The following is a 24,974-nucleotide window of genomic DNA, read 5'->3' on the forward strand; positions in this document are numbered from 1 at the left end:
GCAGAGACAGGAGATGGCTGAAAAATTATCATGGCGGTCTGGTCTGAATGGAGAAGATGAGGAAAGAGAACGTCTACAACAAAGGTGAAATCACTAGATGTAAGCGGTATGGGGCACTGTGGCGAAACCAACCTCGCCACTGGGTTTTGGAGAGGGCTGTTTAAAAGCCTCTTGCCTCAGGATTATGGCCCATAGTAACTTTAAAGGAGAAGACAGACCGGCCGCACAGCTTAAATCTGTCTGTACAATTGTATTTTATGTTATTATGCGTTTGGTTAAATTGTATGTTATGTGAGGGTACCCAGATAGCTAATATTATTGTATTCGTGTATTCTGAGTGCATTCACCTAATGATATGCACTCAGACTTGAGCTATCTGGGGATATGTTAAATGTCTGTGTTTGCTGTGGGGGTGTGCCATTGTGTGTTTAAATGGTGATGTCTGTCCTGTTGTCTCCACATGTGTATTGGTGATCTCCCTTTGTCCTGAGAGATAATTGGATTGCCTTCGGTTGTCTCCGGGACAGAGAGGAGGAAACCATGATGCATTGTGGGGATATGTTGTATCTGTCCTGTGTCGCAGTCTCCCTTCTGGTCCTCTGGGGGCGTGAACGATTGGTTGCTGTATTTACATTGTATGTGTTGTAAATTACTGATTGGTTGTATTTCAAAACCCTCTGGGCGGACCTGTATTAGCAACAACTGTAAAAAAAAACAGGCTGGGTGTGCCAGCACTTCAGAGCACTGCTTGACCCTCAACACGGAGCCTTGTCTCGTTATTGGGGGGATTCCCTGTATGCTGTTGGAGACTGATTGCCAGGAGTGTAAGCCGATTGTATGCTTTTCCCGTTCGTCTGCCGGGAGCTATTCGCGAGGTTCCAGTTTGGAGTGCTATTTTGTATCCAGTTTGGGAGGTTGGTGTTCTGCAGTAGCTGTGCCTGTCTCTCAGGAAAGGGGCATATCGCCTAAACTGATTTTAACCCCTTGTCTGCTGAAACGGTCCATTACATTGGTGGCAAGCAGCGGGATCGTTCCTACAGCCAGAAGGAAAGCTACAGGAGACACCATTTCTTTGGATTTTACAACTTAAGGCCAACGCATGTCTCAGTACAGCGACCCTAAAAGCACCAGGATGGAACCAGCAGTGGAGTACAGATACTCTGTTGAGGAATTTGACCGTATGATGTGGTTGCGGCTGAACTTCTTCGGACACAATCCAGCTGAGAAATACGTGAAGTTCGTGAGGAGTCTAGTGTTCAAGACCCTACTATACCGGGCAGAAGGTGACGGTCAGCTGCCACGTTGGGTGGACCTCCATCGGAAGTTACAGTTGCGGGACAGTGGGAGCCCAGTCTCCATTCCCCAGCGGCAGTGTGAAGTGCAGGGAGAGGGGAGCAGCGTCCTCCTTCCCCAGCGGCAGGCTGAGTTACAGGGGGCAGAGGTAGTTGTTCCTGCCCCCCAGCAGCAGAGTGATATGCCGGGAAGGCAGTGTGAAGTACAGGGAGAGGAGAGCAACGTCCTCCCTCCCCAGCGGCAGGCTGAGTTACAGGGGGCAGAGGTAGTTGTTTCTGCCCCCCAGCAGCAGCATGATTTTTTGGGAATTAGGAGCCCAGTCTCCATTCCCCAGCGGCCGTGTGATGTACAGGGAATTGGGAGCCCAGTCTCCATTCCCCAGCGGCAGGCGGAGTTACAGGGGGCAGAGACAGTCGGTCCTGTCCCCCAGCGGCAGAGTGTCCTACAGGGAATAGAGAGCCCAGTCTCCTTTCCCCAGCAGCAGGACACTGTATTGGGAGCAGAGGCGGTCAGTCACCCTCCCCAGCGGCTGGAAGTATGTATGGGAGAGGAGCTCGTTACCCCCTCTCCCCCGCAGCAGCTTAACGCACCAGGGGGAGACAGTAAGCCTCACAACAGTGCAGGTGGGACCGTTGTCTCTGCACTTACAGCACAGGGGGTAGGGACAATTGTTCCTGTTCCCCAGCAACAGGGCTGTTTAGCCAAAGGGGAGACAGTTGATTTCCCCCTCCAACAACCAGATTCCAACCAGGCTTCTTCCATGGTAGCGCTGGTACCAGGGCAGAGTCCCGCTAATCCCTGCCCACAAAGCAACCTCCACTCCAAGCCAGGGAGCAACTCAGAGACCGGGAGTACCAGCTACCAATATAACCTTGGGGGATTCACTGGACAGAGACAGCCTACTAAATTCAACAGGTCCAGTATTGGGTTGTGGGTGGGCTGCCAGACTAACTCAGGTACCGACCGGCGTGAGGTCAGGTATCTGGTTAGTCTTCCCTGGAGGGGGGGGGGGGATGTGTGGCGAAACCAACCTCGACACTGGGTTTTGGAGAGGGCTGTTTAAAAGCCTCTTGTCTCAGGATTATGTCCCATAGTAACTTTAAAGGAGAAGACAGACCGGCCGCACAGCTTAAATCTGTCTGTAGAATTGTATTTTATGTTATTATGCGTTTGGTTAAATTGTATGTTATGTGAGGGTACCCAGATAGCTAATATTATTGTATTCGTGTATTCTGAGTGCCATTCACCTAATGATATGCACTCAGACTTGAGCTATCTGGGGATATGTTAAATGTCTGTGTTTGCTGTGGGGGTGTGCCATTGTGTGTTTAAATGGTGATGTCTGTCCTGTTGTCTCCACATGTGTATTGGTGATCTCCCTTTGTCCTGAGAGATGATTGGATTGCCTTCGGTTGTCTCTGGGACAGAGAGGAGGAAACCATGATGCATTGTGGGGATATGTTGTATCTGTCCTGTGTTGCAGTCTCCCTTCTGGTCCTCTGGGTGCGTGAACGATTGGTTGCTGTATTTACATTGTATGTGTTGTAAATTACTGATTGGTTGTATTTCAAAACCCTGTGGGCGGACCTGTATTTGCAACAACTGTAATAAAAACCAGGCTGGGTGTGCCAGCACTTCAGAGCACTGCTTGACCCTCAACACGGAGCCTTGTCTCGTTATTGGGGGGATTCCCTGTATGCTGTTAGAGACTGATTGCCAGGAGTGTAAGCTGATTGGATGCTTTTCCTGTTCGTCTGCCAGCAGCTATTCGCGAGGTTCCAGTTTGGAGTGCTATTTTGTATCCAGTTCGGGAGGTTGGTGTTCTGCAGTAGCTGTGCCTGTCTCTCAGGAAAGGGGCATATCGCCTAAACGGATTTTAACCCCTTGTCTGCTGAAACGGTCCGTTACAGGCGCTAAATAGGAGAGAAGATGCTCCATCTCCTCCCCCTGCCATTTGCAAAAGGAGGATTCAGAGCTGGGTGAGGAGGGCCAAAGGGGGCAGCAGGCCACGGGCGGGTGGCAGATGGTGGGGGGAACCACAAGCTTTAAGCAGGATCTGGGGAGGGAGGAGATTCCTGGCTGTAGCCTGCTGTTTATTGTATAATGTGAAGCAGGCAGTGCAGCCAGGACAGGCCTCCCCTCTCTGTATGATGTGTAGAGACAGGCCTCAACAATAGAATTTCAGCTGTACAGTGTTTGTTGGGAGTGGCCTATTATATGTAGGAGGGGCTTTTAATAATGGGAGGGCTAGAAATGGGCCACTTGAATGTATTTGCCCCCCAGGACTAAGGCTGCCAGCCCTCCCCTGGCAACACCCATCTTCTGTTGAGCTTCAGCTGGTGGACAGATGGCCTTAAGTTCTCCTGCAAAATGTCTTGATAAACTTGGGAATTCATTTTTCCTTCGATGATAGCAATCCGACGCAGCAAAGCAGCCCCAAACCATGTTGCCCCCACCAGCATACTTCACAGTTGGGATGAGGTTTTGATGTTGGTGTGCTGTGCCTCTTTTTCTCCACACATAGTGTTGTGTGTTTCTTCCAAACAACTCCACTTTGGTTTCATCTGTCCACAGAATATTTTGCCAGTACTGCTGTGGAACATCCAGGAGCTCTGGTGCAAATTGTAAACGTGCAGCAATGTTTTTTTTGGACAGCAGTGGCTTCCTCTGTGGTATCCTTCCATGAAATCCATTCTTGTTTAGTGTTTTACGTATCGTAGATTCGCTAACAGTGATGTTAGCATATGCCAGAGACTTTTGTAAGTCTTTAGCTGACACTCTAGGATTCTTCTTCACCTGCCACTCCTAGGGAGAGTAGCAGCAGTGCTGAACTTTCTCCATTTATAGACAATTAGTCTTACCGTGGCTTTATGCAAGTCAACAATTCTTAATCATAGGTCTTCTGAGAGCTCTTTTGTGCGAGGCATCATTCACATCAGGCAAGGCTTCTTGTGAAAAGCAAACCCAGAACTGGTGTGTGTTTTTTATAGGGCAGGGCAGCTGTAACCAACACCTCCCATCTCATTGATTAGACTCCAGTTGGCTGACACCTCACTCCAAATATCTCTTGGAGATGTCATTAGTCTAGGGGTTCACATACTTTTTCCACCTGCACTGTGAATGTTTACATGGTGTGTTAATTAAAAACATGGTAACATTTAATTCTTTGTGTGTTATTAGTTTAAGCAGACTGTGATTGTCTATTGTTGTGACTTAGATGAAGATCAGATCACATTTTATGACCAATTTGTGCAGAAATCCATATCATTCCAAAGGGTTCACATACTTTTTCTTGCAACTGTAGTGCCATATTCGCAATTGCCGAATATAGCACTATCTTCAATTCGAATATCCAACAACAATTGTCAGGTGCGATGCGATTAATAGGCTTAGTTAATACTAATTATTCATGCGAACAACAGTGATGGGAAAAATAGAAATAGGGAGGTTTTTATTAAGTTACATTTTCTGAAACACATAACTTATAATGCATTGGGCCTAATAAATTAACTTTCTATGATTTGATTTAGCTTGAGAGGAAATGAATATTCATTTTAACGAATACAGAGTCAAATATTCGAAATCTTCGCAAATTCTCAGTTACGATATTCTCGAAAAAAATTCGCAATCCGAATATTCGCGCTCAACACTATTCTGCACTACACTACTTTCACTGTTTATTGCTCGGTCATGCAACTTACCATCCAAATAAATTTTACCTCCTTTTCTTCTCACTAATAGAGCTTTCATTTGGTGGTATTTAATTGCTGCTGACATTATTACTTTTTTTGTTATTAATCGAAATTTACAGACATTTTTGCAAAAAAATGACATTTTTCACTTTCAGTTGTAATATTTTTTTTAAAAAAACGACATCTATATATAAATTTTTCTCAAAATGTATTGGTCTACATGTCTTTTATAAAAAAAAATGTTTGGGAAAAAAAAATTGTTTGGGTAAAAGTTATAGCGTTTACAAACTATAGTAAAGCAGCGCTGAGCACCTGTCATGTTTTCAGAATTTCTACAATGCCCAGACAGTAGAAAAACCCCACAAATAACCCCATTTCGGAAAGTAGACACCCTAAGGTATTCGCTGATGGGCATAGTGAGTTCATAGAACTTTTTATTTTTTGTCACAAGTTAGCGGAAAATGAAATTTTTTTATTTTTATTTTTTCCTTACAAAGTCTCATATTCCACTAACTTGTTACAAAAAATAAAAACTTCCATGAACTCCCTATGCCCATCATGAAATACCTTGGGGTGTCTTCTTTCCAAAATGGGGTCACTTGTGGGGAAGTTATACTGCCCTGGCATTTTAGTTTGAAATCAAAATCTATAAAAAATGGCCTGTGAAATCCGAAAGGTGCTCTTTGGAATGTGGGCCCCTTTGCCAACCTAGGCTGCAAAAAAGTGTCACACATGTGGTATCGCAGTACTCTTTTTTTCTTGTGTCAAAAAATAAAATCTCACATGAACTCACCATACCCCTCACGGAATCCAAATGCGTAAATTTTTTTTAGACATTTATATTCCAGACTTCTTCTCACACTTTAGGCCCCCTAAAATGCCAGGGCAGTATAAATACCCCACATGTGACCCCATTTTGGAAAGAAGACACTCCAAGGTATTCAATGAGGGGCAATGGCGAGTTCGTCAATTTTTTTTTTTTTTCGGCACAAGTTAGCGGAAATTTATGTTTTTTTTTCTCACAAAGTCTCCCTTTTCGCTAACTTAAGCCAATATGCCCCTCACGGAATACCTTGGGGTGTCTTCTTTCCGAAATGGGGGGTATTTATACTGCCCTGGCATTTTAGGGGCCCTAAAGCGTGAGAAGAAGGCTGGAATATAAATGTCTAAAAAAATTCCGTGAGGGGTATGGTGAGTTCATGTGAGATTTTATTTTTTGACACAAGTTAGTGGAATATGAGACTTTGTAAGAAAAAACAAAAAACAAAAAAAATCTATTTCTGCTAACTTGTGCCAAAAAAATGTCTGAATGGAGCCTTACAGGGGGTGATCAATGACAGGGGAGTGATCAAGGAGTTTGTATGGGGTGATCACCACCCTTTTATTGATCTCGCCCCTGTAAGGCTCCATTCAGACATCCGTATGTGTTTTGCGGATCCACGGATCCGCAAAACACATACGGACGTCTGAATGGAGCCTTACAGGGGGGTGATCAATGACAGGTGGGTGATCACCCCATATAGACTCCCTGATCACCCCCCTATCATTGATCACCCCCCTGTAAGGCTCCATTCAGATGTCCGTATGTGTTTTGCGGATCTGATCCATGGATGCGTGGATCCGTAAAACACATATGGACGTCTGAATGGAGCCTTACAGGGGGGTGATCATCCCATATAGACTCCCTCATTACCCCCCTGTAAGTCTCCATTCAGACGTCCGTATGTGTTTTGCGGATCCGATCCATGGGTGCGTGGATCCGTAAACAATAGAGCCTTACAGGGGAGTGATCAATGACAGGGGGTGATCAGGGAGTGTATATGGGGTGATCACCCCCCTGTCATTGATCACCCCCCTGTAAGGCTCCATTCAGACGTCCGTATGTATTTTGCAGATCCATGCATTCATGGATGCGTGGATCCACAAAACACATACGGACGTCTGAATGGAGCCTTACAGGGGGGTGATCAATCACAGGGGGGTGATCAGGGAGTCTATATGGGGTGATCAGGGGTTAATAAGGGGTTAATAAGTGACCAGGGGGTGGTGTAGTGTAGTGTGGTGCTTGGTGCTACTTATGGTGCTACAGAGCTGCCTGTGTCCTCTGGTGGTCGATCCAAGCAAAAGGCACCAGAGGACCAGGTAGCAGGTATATTAGACGCTGTTATCAAAACAGTGTCTAATATACCTGTTAGGGGTTAAAAAAATCGCATCTACAGCCTGCCAGTAAACGATCGCCGCTGGCAGGCTGTAGATCCACTCGCTCACCTTCCGATCCTGTGTGCGCGTGTTCACAGGAAATCGCGTCTTCTCAGAATAACAGGGCCGCCACCAGGACGCAATCCTGCATACGGCAGTCCTGAGGCGGTTAATGTCTGCATACCGGATGACTTTCGTGAATTCTCTGCCACCAACTAGGGTTCAAGCCGCAATGTTTTAATCACCTTTCTGCCTTGAAAACATCAATTTTTCCGGCCGCTGCTACAACAGCGCCTGCAACAATAACATTGTTTTTCAGGCATGTGTACATGCCTCTTTTTTCTTGCCTCTGGTGCTGCACTGTGGCTGCAAAAACAAAACAAAACAAAATGGCACATACAAGTGTCAATTCTCCTTTCGTGATCGTTACCTTGTTGTGGTGAAGGGGCTTGCATATCACAATGAAGCGATCATCACCTCTATGAGTGTGTTGGCAATGTTGCCACACCCCAGATGATAAGGCTGTTGCTTCATTATGATCAGACCAAAAGCAATCGGGACGGCTTGATGTTTTTTCATAGAAAAAACTTAAAAAAATAAAATTAAGTTGTATGGGTGGGTTTTTAATGCACAAAATCATAATAAAGTCTCTTAATAGTTTATTAGAAATAATGCAGACAATTTAAAAAATCCCCATCAATTCCAATACAAATCAAGTACAAAGCTCAGAACTAAATTATTTCAGGATGTCGTAATGGTTCGTTAATTCGACAATGGTTAATCAATTCGACACACGTCCCCGGATAGGGGACGTAACAGGGATTAAACTGATAGGAATAGTACTAGTTAAGACACCACTCATATAGGGTGTCACTTCACAGCACATTGCTCCGTGCACGCGCAGTGCCCCAACTTGGGAGTAAGAGGACCGACCAAGCAGCTTTTTCCATCTCCCGGTTCCTAAAATCAGTTGGTGTATGAGAGTTTGGTCTGTCACTGTGAAGGCAGTCGAAGGTACCCGGCCAAATTTTTTTTTCACAAAAGGCAATCCCACCCTGATATGGGACGTAACAGGGATTAAACTGATGAGAATAGTACTACAGAAAATAGCACTCATATCGGGTGTGACAGTAAATTGCATGGTGCAGACGCAGTGACCGTGGTGTGGATTCAAACAAAGGGGAGGGAGACAGCGTTTTTTTAACCATCTCCCAGTTCGAAAAATCTATTTAATAAATGGACCCCAGATTGGGGACGTCACATAACAGGGATTAAACTGATGAGAATAGTACTAAAGAAAATAGCACTCATATCGGGTTTGACAGTAAATTGCACGGCGCAGACGCAGTGACTGTGGCGTGGATTCAAACAAAGGGGAGGGAGCCAGCAATCTTTTAACCATCTCCCCGTTTGAAAAATCTATTTAATAAATGGACCCCAGATTGGGGACATAACAGGGATTAAACTGATGAGAAGAAAGAACTACAGAAAATACCACTCATATCGGGTGGGACAGTAAATTGCACGGCGCAGACGCAGTGACCACGGCGTGTATTCAAACAAAGGGGAGGGAGCCAGCGTTTTTTTTAACCATCTCCCCATTTGAAAAATCAATTCAATTCACCTTTCCGGGACCCTTGGTGTTGTACGTGGCTGGGTGGAGGAAGAAACCTTCAATGACATCAACGGGACATGGCTAGCTTGGTATCCAACCTTGGGCAAATGGACTGTTTGCGGTTGTTTTCGGTGCATTAAAAGGGGAGTTTAGTCTGTCAATGTCTGTGAAGCGGGCGTAACCCTTACACTACCTGATCGATACAACATCATACCTGATCGTATACACACACTGGATGTTTTAAACCACGTTGTTCAAAAAAAAATTGGCATTGTTAGGTGATTTATGCGCTTTATAGATTAAAATCCAACTCTGCGTCAACTATGTAATTTTCCATGGGAGTTTTGCCATGGATCCCCCTCCGGCATGCCACAGTCCAGGTGTTAGTCCCCTTGAAACTACTTTTCCATCACTATTGTGGCCAGAAAGAGTCTCTGTGGGTTTTAAAATTCGCCTGCCTATTGAAGTCAATGGCGTTTCGCCCGGTTTGCACGTTCGCGAACATTTGTAGAAATTTGCGTTCGCCGTTCCCGAACGGAAAATTTTATGTTCGCGACATCTCTATTGATCACCCCTTGATCGCCCCTGTCAATCACCTAGTGAAAGGGAAAAAAGTGATCAGTGTAAACTTTTTTTCACTGGTATTGACCGTTAGGTTTTAGGATAGTTTAGGCCCTTTGATTAAGTAGTTAGCGATCGTTTAGCGCCCAGCCCACCGCACCGCAGTCACTGTCTCGCTGATTAACGTATCGCTAATCAGCATTTGTACTGTTATAGTATCTGTAAGTGATCAAAACTGATCACAGTCAGATCTATAATAGTATTAGGGTCACCTTAGTTTGCCCTCCACCCAAAACGCAGTGTTTGCCCGATCAGGCCTGATCGGTCGCCCACACATGCGTTTACCCACGCCCGCCCCGCCGCAGTGACACATTTTTTTTTCTTTTTTGATCACTGCACAATCACTTCACAAGCGCTGCGGCGATAAAAAAAATCAGTTTTGATATTTTTTTATCAATCTCAGCGGCTTCCGGTACTTCGCTAGCCTCCCATTTGTAAGACAGGCTTCCTTTTTTTCTTGGGTAGTCTCAGGGAATACCCCCTAAATTTAGTAGTCCAAATGTCAAATAAGGGGTATTCTTCTGAAGAGGCCTACAGGCTTCTGACCCAGTCGGATGAGGAATGGGAACCCTCATCTGACGAACCCAATGGGTCAGAATATGAACCTGTAGAAAGCAGTGACAGTCTGACACAAAGTTCGGACGAGGACGTACCCAGCCCCGTGTTGCTACACCACAGGTTGCGCAGGATCCGCTTCAAGGGCAGCAGAGTGGGGCTGGGGCTGTCTGATTACATGGTGAGGCATACACCAGCAGCGCAGCCCACCCTGGACCTAGGTACCAGCACTGCCGTACAACATGGTGAGGTGGCGATCACCAGAAGGGCAGTAGAAGCTGTTGCGGTGGCACGAGCAGTAGTTACCCCGTTGCAGCCACCGCACAGACAGGCCCGTAGAGCCCCTAGAGTCCCTGAGGTGCTGGCAAACCGTGATTGGCAGTCCCCAACTTCAGCCGCACCATTAGTTCCCCCTTTCACCACCCAGTCTGGAGTTCGGGTTGAGACAGCTCAGATCGGTTCGGCACTAAGATTTTTTGAGCTGTTCTTGATTGCGGAGCTCTTGGACATAGTCGTGGCAGAAACAAATTGGTATGCCACTCAATTTATAGCCGCCAACCAGGGAAGCTATTATGCCCAGCCTTTCCTTTCCTTCCGTCCAAGTTTCCGAATTAAAAACATTTCTGGGCCTTCTCCTCAACATGGGTCTAATCAAAGAGCATGAATTGCGGTCATATTGGTCCACGAACCCAATTCATCACATGCCGATGTTCTCTGCTAACATGTCCAGGGCACGATCTGAGGCCATCCTGCGTTTCCTGCACTTTAGCGACAACACCACCTCCCGTCCCAGAGGCCACCCAGCTTTTGACTGGCTCCACAAAATTCAGCCCCTCATAGACCACTTCAACAACAAATTTGCAGATTTGTATACCCCTGAGCAAAACATCTGCATAGACGAGTCCCTTATACATTTTACCGGGCGCCTTGGCTTCAAACAATACATCCCAAGCAAGCGCGCCCGGTATGGGGTCAAATTGTATAAGCTCTGTGAAAGGGCCACAGGCTATACCCACAAATTTCGGATCTATGAGGGCAAAGATCAGACCCTGGAGCCGATCGGTTGCCCTGACTACCTGGGGAGCAGTGGGAAGACAGTCTGGGACTTGGTGTCACCCTTATTTGGCAAGGTGTACCATCGTTATGTGGACAATTTCTACACAAGTGTGCCCCTCTTCAGGCATTTGTTCCTAGAAAAGATTGGCTGCTGTGGCACCGCGCAACCTAGTCGCCGGGGCTTCCCCCAACGGCTCGTTACCACCCATCTTGCAAGGGGGGAGAGGGCTGCCTTGTGTAATGAAGAACTGCTCTCGGTGAAATGGAGAGACAAGCGTGAAGTTTACATGCTCTCCTCCATTCACGCAGACACGACAATACAAATAGAACGAGCAACCAGTGTCATTGAAAAGCCCCTCTGTGTCCACGACTATAATTCGCTCATGGGAGGGGTGGACTTCAATGACCAGATGTTGGCTCTTTATTTCGTTTCCCGACGTACCAGACGCTGGTATAAGAAGGTGTCTGTATATTTGATTCAATTGGCTGCATATAATAGTTTTGTTCTCTACAGTAAGGCTGGGAGAACAGGATCCTTCCTCAAATTTCAGAAAGAGATCATCGAGAGCCTCCTGTATCCAGGAGGTTCCGTGCCCCAACCACCAGTGTAGTGAGCAGTCTACACGAGCAACATTTCCCCAATGTCGTTGCTGGTACCTCAACCCAACCATCACCGAAAAAGATGTTGTGTCTGTAGTAAGGCGTGACACCCGCTATATCTGTCCTGACTGCCCTGATCACCCTGCCCTATGCTTAGGGGAGTGTTTCCGGAAGTACCACACACAGGTACACTTAGCATAGGGATTGCATCTCACAGGACGTTTGCCAAGGCATATGAGCTGAGGGGGCGGCGGTGTTCATATGCTTTGGCAAACACTTTGCATATAAAAAAATATATATATAAATCCTGGCTATAATTTATTCATCCACATCGATTGATGTGAATTGAGAAATCGGGTTTGCCAGGGCATACGAGCTAAGTGGGTATGGATGTTGGGCGGAGCTCCTATATCCTAGCAGACGCCTTTCCCCTCCATTTGGGCAGAGATTTTTTCATCCACATTGATCGATGCGAATGAAGAAATATGTGCCGTTCATTTTTTCTTTCAGCCCAGAGGCTGAACGGAAAAAAAAATCTCATTACCTGTATGCTCAATATAAGGAGAATAGCAGAAACTCCTAATGCGGGCCATACATTTAATGATTGCGGAGACCCTCAAATGCCAGGGCAGTACAAACACCCCACAAATGACCCCATTTTGGATAGAAGACACCCCAAGGTATTCGTTGAGGGGCATATTGAGTCCATGAAAGATTGACATTTTTGTCCCAAGTTAGCGGAAAGGGAAACTTTGTGAGAAAAAAAAATATATCAATTTCCGCAAACTTTTGCCAATTTTTTTTTTTTTTAATGAATTCGCCATGCCCCTCATTAAATACCTTGGAGTGTCTTCATTCCAAAATGGGGTCACATGTGGAGCATTTTAGGGGCCCAAAAGCGTGAGAAGAAGTCTGGGTTCCAAATGTCTAAAAATGCCCTCCTAAAAGGAATTTGGGCCCCATTGCGCATCTAGGCTGCAAAAAAGTGTCACACATGTGGTATCGCCATACTCAGGGGAAGTTGGGCGATGTGTTTTGGGGTGTCATTTTACATATACCCATGCTGGGTGAGATAAATATCTTGGTCAAATGCCAACTTTGTATAAAAAAAAAAAAGGGAAAAGTTGTCTTTTGCCGAGATATTTCTCTCACCCAGCATGGGTATATGTAAAAAGACACCCCAAAACACATTAACCTACTTTTTCTGAGTACGGTGATACCACATGTGTGACACTTTTTGCAGCCTAGGTGGGCAAAGGGGCCCACATTCCAAAGCACCTTTAGGATTTCACAGGGCATTTTTTACACATTTTGATTTCAAACTACTTCTCACCCATTAGGGCCCCTAAAATGCCAGGGCAGTATAACTACCCCACAAGTGACCCCATTTTGGAAAGAATACATCCCAAGGTATTTCGTGAGGGGCATGGCGAGTTCCTAGAATTTTTTTTTTGTCACAAGTTAGTGGAAAATGCAGATTTTTTTTTCTTACAAAGTCTCATATTCCACTAACTTGTGACAAAAAATGAAACTTCCATAAACTCACTATGCCCATCACGAAATACCTTGGGGTGTCTTCTTTTCAAAATGGGGTCACTTGTGGGGTAGTTATACTGTCCTGGCATTTTAGGGGCCCTAATGTGTGAGAAGTAGTTTGAAATCAAAATGTGTAAAAAATGGCCTGTGAAATCCTAAAGGTGCTCTTTGGAATGTGGGCCCCTTTGCCCACCTAGGCTGCAAAAAAGTGTCACACATGTGGTATCACCGTACTCAGGAGAAGTTGGGCAATGTGTTTTGGGGTGTCATTTTACATATACCCATGCTGGGTGAGATAAATATCTTGGTCAAATGCCAACTTTGTATAAAAAAATGGGAAAAGTTGTATTTTGCCGAGATATTTCTCTCACCCAGCATGGGTATATGTAAAAAGACACCCCAAAACACATTGACCAACTTCTTTTGAGTACGGCGATACCACATGTGTGACACTTTTTTGCAGCCTAGGTGGGCAAAGGGGCCCACATTCCAAAGAGCACCTTTCGGATTTCACAGGCCATTTTTTACACATTTTGATTTGAAACTACTTCTCATGCATTAGGGCCCCTAAAATGCCAGGGCAGTATAACTACCCCACAAGTGACCCCATTTTGGAAAGAAGACACACCAAGGTATTCCGCGAGGGGCATGGCGAGTTCCTAGAATTTTTTATTTTTTGTCACAAGTTAGTGGAAAATGCAGATTCTTTTTTTTCTTACAAAGTCTCATATTCCACTAACTTGTATTTACAAATGCCTATGCAGGCAATAGAAACCTATCTTGGCCCGGGTTAAATTAATACTTCACTTTTATTAGACAGATCGTTAAAAAGTGTCACTAGTGATTGTGATTCACATCTGAAGAAACACACTGGGTGTGTGGGGTACGTTACCACGTCGCGGGATACTGTTACCAGCGGGACCTGGTTAACAGCAATGAGGCAACAATTGGAACAATATGCTGCCCTTTATTTATGAGGGAGGATTTATAGCATCCACCCTCAGTACTACCAAGACGTGATCATAGTGCAGCTGACCCTTAAACAGAGGCGATGGCTATGCTGTTAATAACCTAAGTATACAGGCTGCTGGTGAACCCAAACAATTGATGTCAGTGCAGTCAGGACTGATGTAAGCTGTGTCTGACTTGAAAAGCAGCCTGTTAATACTGTTGAACAGGTCAAATGGCATATGCAGGGCTAGCAGGACTGCTGTCCTACTAAAAGTGTGACCAGTCGTGAGCACTGGACGGGTCACTAATGGTGATCATCAACTAGGGGCCACATATCTGCTGATTAAAACCTAAAACTGCCCCCGACATGTTTCGCCAGTCTCGCTGGCTTCCTCAGGGGTAACGGGCAGCAATGAATGAAACCCTGCACCGGAAGACTAAATGGTGTCCCCGTGATTGACAGATGCGACTGACCAATCGGTGATGGAGGCAAAACCTTACAATAGCCAATCACTGTAAACGGAGAGGGCCGACATCATCTCCCTGTGCCAAGCCTCTCCATTACCTCCCACTTAACGTCATCACGGCGTCACAATGCCACAGAGGGCATGCGCCGGAACTCCGGCATGAGCTCTTCACTAGAGCGGCTCAATGCGCATGCACTGCGCAGTGAAGGGATGCGCACAGACTCTGAATAAACCGGATCTCCCCGCAGGGGAGGGGATACATCATATCTAACATCACGAAAGTGGGAGGTAATTGTGACTGTCATTGTGGGAAGAATAAATGATATTACACTGTTAAATGTTAAGCTAGAAATATGCTGGTGGTTTATATCGATCGAGAGACATCTTTTTAAAGAGGGGGGGAGGGGGGGAGTTGGAAAGGGGGAGAGATGAAGAAACGAACCCCCATACTGCCTAACATCCCCTCACAGATGTATTTATAAATTTATTGACCAGCATAACCCCAATCACTTATATTGGGACACAGAATGCGTCTTACCAATCCGGGACACAATGTAATTAGTTACTTGACAGTAACATTCAAAAAATGTGGAATAATAGACCACATGATTATTGAGGATGTTATATGCTCATTTTAATATTAATGCTTAAATCCGGTGCAGAGAATTCAAAAACTATTATTCTGACACTATGTCTGTGCATAAATGTAGATTCTACTAGCAATCCAAACACTGTAATAGTGAGTGGTTGAAATAATTGAATATCTGATCAATTCCAAAAAATTATTATTATTTTTCCAGTATTTATAGAAAAGCGGTAAAAGCGAATCCTTCGTTAAGTCCCTTTGAATTCAAGCTGTCAAGGCGGTAGATCCACCTGGTTTCCTCTTGTAAAAGGATGGCGTCCAGGTCGCCTTTTCTTGCTCCTAAAGTTCTTTTTACAGATGCCCCAAAACTTCAGAACCCTATGGTCTCCCCCATGATGACTTCTGACATGTTTCGAGATGGATGTGTCTGCAAGAGTATTGATACTGCTAATATGTTGACACATCCTTCTCCTGAATTCTTGGGATGTCTTCCCAACATAAATCTTGAGACAAGGGCATTGGATGGCGTAAACTATACCTTTTGGTCTTGCAATTGATGTATTGTCTAATCTGATATTCTTTTTTGTCAACAGGATTTACAAAGGACCGACATTTCTTCACAAGTGGGCAGTAAACACAGTTCCCACAGGGGTAAGTACCCATAACATTTGATTTCAACCAGGTTGTCTTAGGTGGTTCTGGGCGAAAGAAACTACAGGGAGTGCAGAATTATTAGGCAAATGAGTATTTTGACCACATCATCCTCTTTATGCATGTTGTCTTACTCCAAGCTGTATAGGCTCGAAAGCCTACTACCAATTAAGCATATTAGGTGATGTGCATCTCTGTAATGAGAAGGGGTGTGGTCTAATGACATCAACACCCTATATCAGGTGTGCATAATTATTAGGCAACTTCCTTTCCTTTGGCAAAATGGGTCAAAAGAAGGACTTGACAGGCTCAGAAAAGTCAAAAATAGTGAGATATCTTGCAGAGGGATGCAGCACTCTTAAAATTGCAAAGCTTCTGAAGCGTGATCATCGAACAATCAAGCGTTTCATTCAATATAGTCAACAGGGTCGAAAGAAGCGTGTGGAAAAACCAAGGCGCAAAATAACTGCCCATGAACTGAGAAAAGTCAAGCGTGCAGCTGCCAAGATCCCACTTGCCACCCGTTTGGCCATATTTCAGAGCTGCAACATCACTGGAGTGCCCAAAAGCACAAGGTGTGCAATACTCAGAGACATGGCCAAGGTAAGAAAGGCTGAAAGACGACCACCACTGAACAAGACACACAAGCTGAAACGTCAAGACTGGGCCAAGAAATATCTCAAGACTGATTTTTCTAAGGTTTTATGGACTGATGAAATGAGAGTGAGTCTTGATGGGCCAGATGGATGGGCCCGTGGCTGGATTGGTAAAGGGCAGAGAGCTCCAGTCCGACTCAGATGCCAGCAAGGTGGAGGTGGAGTACTGGTTTGGGCTGGTATCATCAAAGATGAGCTTGTGGGGCCTTTTCGGGTTGAGGATGGAGTCAAGCTCAACTCCCAGTCCTACTGCCAGTTTCTGGAAGACACCTTCTTCAAGCAGTGGTACAGGAAGAAGTCTGCATCCTTCAAGAAAAACATGATTTTCATGCAGGACAATGCTCCATCACACGTGTCCAAGTACTCCACAGCGTGGCTGGCAAGAAAGGGTATAAAAGAAGAAAATCTAATGACATGGCCTCCTTGTTCACCTGATCTGAACCCCATTGAGAACCTGTGGTCCATCATCAAATGTGAGATTTACAAGGAGGGAAAACAGTACACCTCTCTGAACGGTGTCTGGGAGGCTGTGGTTGCTGCTGCACGCAATGTTGATGGTGAACAGATCAAAACACTGACAGAATCCATGGATTATGTGGAAAGAAAAAAGATTTTGAAGACGGGATGTTCTGCACGATTGTACAGAAACAAGGGAGTCGGGGTGAAGGAGATGAAAAAGGCGCCAAGGGGTGACCACAATATTAAGGAGGATGTATATAATATGTGTAGGTGGAGTATATATAAAAAAAAAATCTCTATAAAAAATATATATATAAAAATGTGGAGAAGAATAGGCAGCTCCCCAAAGAACCCCCAAGAGAAAAGGGGGGGAAAAAAGAATCAGTACCAACTGGTGGACTGAAATATAAGTGAGGTTGCTGATGAGGCAGGTATCACAGGAGTCTTAATGATACCCAGGGGGCGCCACAAAGTCTCCAGTGTAGACAATAAAGTTTTATGCAGTTATAGTAAATGCACTATAGAATTATTGCACTTACTTCACCGGGGAGGGGGGTATAGGATAAAGCTCAAGACACCTATACCTCGACCTCCCCCGCCGAGATCGCTTCAAATGATGTAATACTGGCTTCCTGGTCCCCGAAAAGATGACACCGGGGCTCCAATGTAGTTTGCAAGTTTATTTAGCTCGACGCGTTTCGGGAATATATCCCTTTCTCAAGAGCAGAATCCATGGATGGCAGGCTTTTGAGTGTCCTTGCAAAGAAAGGTGGCTATATTGGTCACTGATTTGTTTTTGTTTTGTTTTTGAATGTCAGAAATGTATATTTGTGAATGTTGAGATGTTATATTGGTTTCACTGGTAAAAATAAATAATTGAAATGGGTATATATTTGTTTTTTGTTAAGTTGCCTAATAATTATGCACAGTAATAGTCACCTGCACACACAGATATCCCCCTAAAATAGCTAAAACTAAAAACAAACTAAAAACTACTTCCAAAAATATTCAGCTTTGATATTAATGAGTTTTTTGGGTTCATTGAGAGCATGGTTGTTGTTCAATAATAAAATGAATCCTCAAAAATACAACTTGCCTAATAATTCTGCACTCCCTGTATGGACTAGTACGTCCTTTAGGTTTCTTCCACGGCGGTAGGTTACACCGGGATTAGATGTAATGAGTGTCCTCAAGTCATTATCAGCCCATAAGACATGCCAATGCTTCCTAAGGATCCCAAACACTTTATTATTTTGTGCATCAAAGGTACCAATACACCTGACCGTAGGCATCTTAGAAGCCTTAGATGGATTAGTCAGAAGTTCCGTTCTACTGGTCCTACTTGCCCGAGCGTAGGCATGATGTAAGACTTTTTTTGGATAGCCTCTGGCTTGGAATCGATCATATAGGATCTTACTTTCTCTTTCAAAACTAAATTCGTCAGAGCAATTCCTACGGGCCCTGATGTATTGCCCTATAGGTATTCCTTTCCTAAGAGGTCTAGGATGGAAACTATTCCATTCCAATAAGCTGTTCGTTGCTGTAGGTTTACGGTAAACCTCTGACCGGATGTGGCCATCAGGGTCCAAGGACAATTTGAGATCCAGTAAAGTTATAGTGCTGTCACTAATCTCTGATGTGAATGCCATCCCAATGGCATTAGTGTTAAGTGCAGTGACAAAACGGTGAAAGTTATCGGTGGTGCCATCCCAAAGGATTAGCACATCATCGATATACCTCCCCCAAAATAAAATGTGCTGAGTGAATTCAAAAAAATCAGACGTGAAAACTATAGTATCCTCCCACCACCCCAAAAATAAATTAGCATAATTTGGTGCACATTTACTCCCCATTGCGGTCCCGACAGATTGTAAATAATACTGGCCGTCAAACAGGAAGTAATTGTGAGTAGAGTTGAGCGAACACCTGGATGTTCGGGTTCGAGAAGTTCGGCCGAACATCCCGGAAATGTTCGGGTTCGGGATCCGAACCCGATCCGAACTTCGTCCCGAACCCGAACCCCATTGAAGTCAATGGGGACCCGAACTTTTCGGCACTAAAAAGGCTGTAAAACAGCCCAGGAAAGAGCTAGAGGGCTGCAAAAGGCAGCAACATGTAGGTAAATCCCCTGCAAACAAATGTGGATAGGGAAATGAATTAAAATAAAAATTAAATAAATAAAAATTAACCAAAATCAATTGGAGAGAGGTTCCATAGCAGAGAATCTGGCTTCCCGTCACCCACCACTGGAACAGTCCATTCTCAGATATTTAGGCCCCGGCACCCAGGCAGAGGAGAGAGGTCCCGTAACAGAGAATCTGTCTTCATGTCAGCAGAGAATTAGTCTGCATGTCATAGCAGAGAATGAGGCTTCACGTCAGCCACCACTGCAACAGTCCATTGGCATATATTTAGGCCCAGCACACACACAGGCAGAGGAGAGAGGTCCCGTAACAGAGAATCTGGCTTCATGTCAGCAGAGAATCAGTCTGCATGTCATAGCAGAGAATGAGGCTTCACGTCAGCCACCACTGCAACAGTCCATTGGCATATATTTAGGCCCAGCACACACACAGGCAGAGGAGAGAGGTCCCGTAACAGAGAATCTGGCTTCATGTCAGCAGAGAATCAGTCTGCATGTCATAGCAGAGAATGAGGCTTCACGTCAGCCACCACTGCAACAGTCCATTGGCATATATTTAGGCCCAGCACCCAGGCAGAGGAGGGAGGTCCCGTAACAGAGAATCTGTCTTCATGTCAGCAGAGAATTAGTCTGCATGTCATAGCAGAGAATGAGGCTTCACGTCAGCCACCACTGCAACAGTCCATTGGCATATATTTAGGCCCAGCACACACACAGGCAGAGGAGAGAGGTCCCGTAACAGAGAATCTGGCTTCATGTCAGCAGAGAATCAGTCTGCATGTCATAGCAGAGAATCAGGCTTCACGTCAGCCACCACTGCAACAGTCCATTGGCATATATTTAGGCCCAGCACACACAGGCAGAGGAGAGAGGTCCCGTAACAGAGAATCTGGCTTCATGTCAGCAGAGAATCAGTCTGCATGTCATAGCAGAGAATGAGGCTTCACGTCAGCCACCACTGCAACAGTCCATTGGCATATATTTAGGCCCAGCACCCAGGCAGAGGAGGGAGGTCCCGTAACAGAGAATCTGTCTTCATGTCAGCAGAGAATTAGTCTGCATGTCATAGCAGAGAATGAGGCTTCACGTCAGCCACCACTGCAACAGTCCATTGGCATATATTTAGGCCCAGCACCCAGGCAGAGGAGGGAGGTCCCGTAACAGAGAATCTGTCTTCATGTCAGCAGAGAATTAGTCTGCATGTCATAGCAGAGAATGAGGCTTCACGTCAGCCACCACTGGAACAGTCCATTCTCAGATATTTAGGCCCCGGCACCCAGGCAGAGGAGAGAGGTCCCGTAACAGAGAATCTGTCTTCATGTCAGCAGAGAATTAGTCTGCATGTCATAGCAGAGAATGAGGCTTCACGTCAGCCACCACTGCAACAGTCCATTGGCATATATTTAGGCCCAGCACCCAGGCAGAGGAGAGAGGTCCCGTAACAGACAATCTGGCTTCATGTCAGCAGAGAATCAGTCTTCATATCATAGCAGAGAATCAGGCTTCACGTCACCCACCACTGTAAGAGTCAATTTTCATAAATTTAGGCCCAGAACCCAGGCAGAGGAGAAAGGTCCCGTAACAGACAATCTGGCTTCATGTCAGCAGAGAATCAGTCTTCATATCATAGCAGAGAATCAGGCTTCACGTCACCCACCACTGTAAGAGTCAATTTTCATAAATTTAGGCCCAGAACCCAGGCAGAGGAGAAAGGTCCCGTAACAGACAATCTGGCTTCATGTCAGCAGAGAATCAGTCTTCATATCATAGCAGAGAATCAGGCTTCACGTCACCCACCACTGTAAGAGTCAATTTTCATAAATTTAGGCCCAGAACCCAGGCAGAGGAGAAAGGTCCCGTAACAGACAATCTGGCTTCATGTCAGCAGAGAATCAGTCTTCATATCATAGCAGAGAATCAGGCTTCACGTCACCCACCACTGTAAGAGTCAATTTTCATAAATTTAGGCCCAGAACCCAGGCAGAGGAGAAAGGTCCCGTAACAGACAATCTGGCTTCATGTCAGCAGAGAATCAGTCTTCATATCATAGCAGAGAATCAGGCTTCACGTCACCCACCACTGTAAGAGTCAATTTTCATAAATTTAGGCCCAGAACCCAGGCAGAGGAGAAAGGTCCCGTAACAGACAATCTGGCTTCATGTCAGCAGAGAATCAGTCTTCATATCATAGCAGAGAATCAGGCTTCACGTCACCCACCACTGTAAGAGTCAATTTTCATAAATTTAGGCCCAGAACCCAGGTAGAGGAGAAAGGTCCCGTAACAGACAATCTGGCTTCATGACAGCAGAGAATCAGTCTGCATGTCATAGCAGAGAATCAGGCTTCACGTCAGCCACCACTGCAACAGTCCATTGTCATAAATTTAGGCCCAGCACCCAGGCAGAGGAGAGAGGTCCCGTAACAGACAATCTGGCTTCATGTCAGCAGAGAATTAGTCTGCATGTCATAGCAGAGAATCAGGCTTCATGTCAGCCACCACTGCAACAGTCCATTGGCATATATTTAGGCCTAGCACACAGGCAGAGGAGAGGTTCATTCAACTTTGGGTAGCATCGCAATATAATGGTAAAATGAAAATAAAAATAGGATTGAATGAGGAAGTGCCCTGGAGTCCAATAATATATGGTTATGGGGAGGTAGTTAATGTCTAATCTGGACAAGGGACGGACAGGTCCTGTGGGATCCATGCCTGGTTCATTTTTATGAACGTCAGCTTGTCCACATTGGCTGTAGACAGGCGGCTGCGTTTGTCTGTAATGACGCCCCCTGCCGTGCTGAATACACGTTCAGACAAAACGCTGGCTGCCGGGCAGGCCAGCACCTCCAAGGCATAAAAGGCTAGCTCTGGCCACGTGGACAATTTAGAGACCCAGAAGTTGAATGGGGCCGAACCATCAGTCAGTACGTGGAGGGGTGTGCACACGTACTGTTCCACCATGTTAGTGAAATGTTGCCTCCTGCTAACACGTTGCGTATCAGGTGGTGGTGCAGTTAGCTGTGGCGTGTTGACAAAAGTTTTCCACATCTCTGCCATGCTAACCCTGCCCTCAGAGGAGCTGGCCGTGACACAGCTGCCTTGGCGACCTCTTGCTCCTCCTCTGCCTTGGCCTTGGGCTTCCACTTGTTCCCCTGTGACATTTGGGAATGCTCTCAGTAGCGCGTCTACCAACGTGCGCTTGTACTCGCGCATCTTCCTATCACGCTCCAGTGCAGGAAGTAAGGTGGGCACATTGTCTTTGTAGCGTGGATCCAGCAGGGTGGCAACCCAGTAGTCCGCACAGGTTAAAATGTGGGCAACTCTGCTGTCGTTGCGCAGGCACTGCAGCATGTAGTCGCTCATGTGTGCCAGGCTGCCCAGGGGTAAGGACAAGCTGTCCTCTGTGGGAGGCGTATCGTCATCGTCCTGCCTTTCCCCCCAGCCACGCACCAGTGATGGACCCGAGCTGCGTTGGGTGCCACCCCGCTGTGACCATGCTTCATCCTCATCCTCCTCCACCTCCTCCTCATCCTCGTCCTCCTCGTCCTCCAGTAGTGGGCCCTGGCTGGCCACATTTGTACCTGGCCTCTGCTGTTGCAAAAAACCTCCCTCTGAGTCACTTCGAAGAGACTGGCCTGAAAGTGCTAAAAATGACCCCTCTTCCTCATCCTCCTCCTCCTCCTCCTGGGCCACCTCCTGTTCCATCATCGCCCTAAGTGTTTTCTCAAGGAGACATAGAAGTGGTATTGTAACGCTGATAACGGTGTCATCGCCACTGGCCATGTTGGTGGAGTACTCGAAACAGCGCAACAGGGCACACAGGTCTCGCATGGAGGCCCAGTCATTGGTGGTGAAGTGGTGCTGTTCTGTAGTGCGACTGACCCGTGCGTGCTGCAGCTGAAACTCCACTATGGCCTGCTGCTGCTCGCACAGTCTGTCCAGCATGTGCAAGGTGGAGTTCCACCTGGTGGGCACGTCGCATATGAGGCGGTGAGCGGGAAGGCCGAAGTTACGCTGTAGCGCAGACAGGCGAGCAGCAGCAGGATGTGAACGCCGGAAGCGCGAACAGACGGCCCGCACTTTATGCAGCAGCTCTGACATGTCGGGGTAGTTGTGAATGAACTTCTGCACCACCAAATTCAGCACATGCGCCAAGCAAGGGATGTGCGTCAAATTGGCTAGTCCCAGAGCTGCAACGAGATTTCGCCCATTATCACACACCACCAGGCCGGGCTTGAGGCTCACCGGCAGCAACCACTCGTCGGTCTGTTGTTCTATACCCCGCCACAACTCCTGTGCGGTGTGGGGCCTGTCCCCCAAACATATGAGTTTCAGAATGGCCTGCTGACGTTTACCCCGGGCTGTGCTGAAGTTGGTGGTGAAGGTGTGTGGCTGACTGGATGAGCAGGTGGAAGAAGAGGAGGAGGAAGCCGAGAAGGAGGAGGTGGCAACAGGAGGCAAAGAATGTTGCCCTGCGATCCTTGGCGGCGGAAGGACGTGCGCCAAACAGCTCTCCGCCTGGGGCCCAGCTGCCACTACATTTACCCAGTGTGCAGTTAGGGAGATATAGCGTCCCTGGCCGTGCTTACTGGTCCACGTATCTGTGGTTAGGTGGACCTTGCTACAGATGGCGTTGCGCAGTGCACACTTGATTTTATCGGATACTTGGTTGTGCAGGGAAGGCACGGCTCTCTTGGAGAAGTAGTGCCGGCTGGGAACAACATACTGTGGGACAGCAAGCGACATGAGCTGTTTGAAGCTGTCTGTGTCCACCAGCCTAAATGACAGCATTTCATAGGCCAGTAGTTTAGAAATGCTGGCATTCAGGGCCAGGGATCGAGGGTGGCTAGGTGGGAATTTACGCTTTCTATCAAATGTTTGTGAGATGGAGAGCTGAACGCTGGCGTGTGACATGGTTGAGACGCTTGGTGACGGAGGTGGTGGTGGTGGTGTTGGTGGTACATCCCCTGTTTGCTGGGCGGCAGGTGCCAACGTTCCTCCAGAGGCGGAGGAAGAGGCCGAGGCGGCAGCAGCAGAATAGGCCGAGGCGGCAGCAGCAGAAGAGGTAGCAGGGGGAGCCTGAGTGACTTCCTTGGTTTTAAGGTGTTTACTCCACTGCAGTTCATGCTTTGCATGCAGGTGCCTGGTCATGCAGGTTGTGCTCAGGTTCAGAACGTTAATGCCTCGCTTCAGGCTCTGATGGCACAGCGTGCAAACCACTCGGGTCTTGTCGTCAGCACATTGTTTGAAGAAGTGCCATGCCAGGGAACTCCTTGAAGCTGCCTTTGGGGTGCTCGGTCCCAGATGGCGGCGGTCAGTAGCAGGCGGAGTCTCTTGGCGGCGGGTGTTCTGCTTTTGCCCACTGCTCCCTCTTTTGCTACGCTGTTGGCTCGGTCTCACCACTGCCTCTTCCTCCGAACTGTGAAAGTCAGTGGCACGACCTTCATTCCATGTGGGGTCTAGGACCTCATCGTCCCCTGCATCGTCTTCCACCCAGTCTTGATCCCTGACCTCCTGTTCAGTCTGCACACTGCAGAAAGACGCAGCAGTTGGCACCTGTGTTTCGTCATCATCAGAGACATGCTGAGGTGGTATTCCCATGTCCTCATCATCAGGAAACATAAGTGGTTGTGCGTCAGTGCATTCTATGTCTTTCACCGCTGGGGAAGGGCTAGGTGGATGCCCTTGGGAAACCCTGCCAGCGGAGTCTTCAAACAGCATAAGAGACTGCTGCATAACTTGAGGCTGAGACAGTTTCCCTGGTATGCATGGGGGTGATGTGACAGACTGATGGGGTTGGTTTTCAGGCGCCATCTGTGCGCTTTCTGCAGAAGACTGGGTGGGAGATAATGTGAACGTGCTGGATCCACTGTCGGCCACCCAATTGACTAATGCC

Source organism: Bufo gargarizans, chromosome 6 (assembly GCF_014858855.1).
Source record: "Bufo gargarizans isolate SCDJY-AF-19 chromosome 6, ASM1485885v1, whole genome shotgun sequence".
NCBI classification, from domain to species: domain Eukaryota; kingdom Metazoa; phylum Chordata; class Amphibia; order Anura; family Bufonidae; genus Bufo; species Bufo gargarizans.